Raw genomic sequence first — 1835 nt, 5'->3', positions numbered from 1 at the left:
TCAGTGTGTAGCGTTGTGAAATCTTTCCCACTCGTTTCGCGTGAAATCTGTCATGGGTACATTAGTGGATATAATAGATTTTACTTTGTGTGCTAAGCATCTTAATTCATCAGCGAACCACGCAATGCAATCCGTATCGCGGCGAAACTGATACGTCGATAACGCGTCATTATACGAGCAGTGTACGTAATAACCTATGCTAAATACTTGGTGATGCTGATATTTGTAGCTCGGTGTTTCCGGATCTCTTTCCATTTTTGTCAGGATACATTCCAGGTCGGCATACACGACAAACGGGACACGTTCCTTCCTGCTGTAGTTGTTAAAACTTAGCCACTTGTCGTCTTCACTTGGTAACATGATCGCGCATTCGTTCATCTCGCTGCAATCTATGGTATGGACCTCCAACTTTTCGCTCGAACTAAAATAGTGCAGGCATCTGAAAAATCAATTTATTTTATTTACATTGTTGTATTGTTTATTTTTATTTCAAAAAATTTTTTAATTTTTATTATACATACCTATCGCAGATGTATTTCTTATTCTTCTTTTTGCTCAGTTGCGAGCTCACGAGACGAGACAAATTCTTGATCCATGTGAAATGCCCCACACCATCTTTCTCCACGTATAGCAGGTTGACATGCTTCTCCTTCTTCGTGTCAGCGAGGCGAATCGGTAGGATCGATACTTGTTCCTTGTTCTCAATGGTATATACGTTGATTGAGATTGCGTTGAGATTCTCAAACTTTTTTATTTGACTTAACGTCATTGGAAATTCAATGTCCTTGAGATTTAACACAGATTTATAATGCGGATACGACGATTCCAGGTCTGTGTTACTTTTAGCTGGATATAAAGCGGCTACCACTGACCATGCGAAACATGCATTGTCCATAGAGCGCACGTTCACAACCGCTCTCTTCGTCATAATTTCTCGCGGTAACTGGATATAACACCCCGCGTGCAAAGGATTAAACTTATTTATATTAACTAGCAAGTTCAATATACGCGATAACGCCCACCCGCTGTCACGTTCTTGAAATTCTTCCAGCGACGCTAAGGTAGGCTCAACAACGCGCGAATCGTACCACACGCGTAAATCGGAACAAAGATAGAGTTGACAGTTTCTCGTAATAATACTTTTTTTATTATCACGTTTGTCACCCGTTACGAATTCACCGTTGAATACAGTGTTTATCTTAATGTTATTATGTCTCTGCATAACATTTCGCACATTCGAGCACAATTTCTCGCGCATCTTTCAGAAACTGTCGAGGTTCAATGTGTCTGGAATTTATTACTGCGCCGGTCAGTATACGATTATTGAAAGCTGCGTCTATCTCACGCCATCTGAGTCCAGCACTGAATCCGGCGCCCACATGCACGAACCATCCGCGGTGCGCGCACCGCATCTTTCAAACTTTCCAGTCGCGCGATACGAGCGATGACAGATTGTCTCACACCGATCGGCAATCGCGGATTTCGACTCTGCTCATCGAGCGAATCGATGAATTCGTCGACACGCTCTTCACACGCGATAAAGTCTTCTCGCGTAATCAGCCTGGTGGCTTGCTTGTCCAGATCTCTTATCGTTTGCTCCATATTCTTTTTAGCACGAATACACAAATATATCTTTCTCACTCTGTGCAAATAGGGCACATGTTACACGGCATTATTTGAAACAACGGACATTCGCATCCCCAGCATGAATAACCATCGTGGAGTATAAATTCTTCGGTAGTGTCTTCGCAAGAGACGAAGATATGAAAATTGATTATTCCCTCTAATGACACATGAGGAACAGTATCTTCTCAAACTTTCGTCTTCTTCGTCTA

This window comes from Wasmannia auropunctata, unplaced genomic scaffold (genome assembly GCF_000956235.1).
Source record: "Wasmannia auropunctata unplaced genomic scaffold, wasmannia.A_1.0 LD336064.1, whole genome shotgun sequence".
Lineage (NCBI taxonomy): Eukaryota > Metazoa > Arthropoda > Insecta > Hymenoptera > Formicidae > Wasmannia > Wasmannia auropunctata.
The sequence above is the reverse complement of the archived record's forward strand: the minus strand, read 5'-3'. Positions refer to the sequence as shown.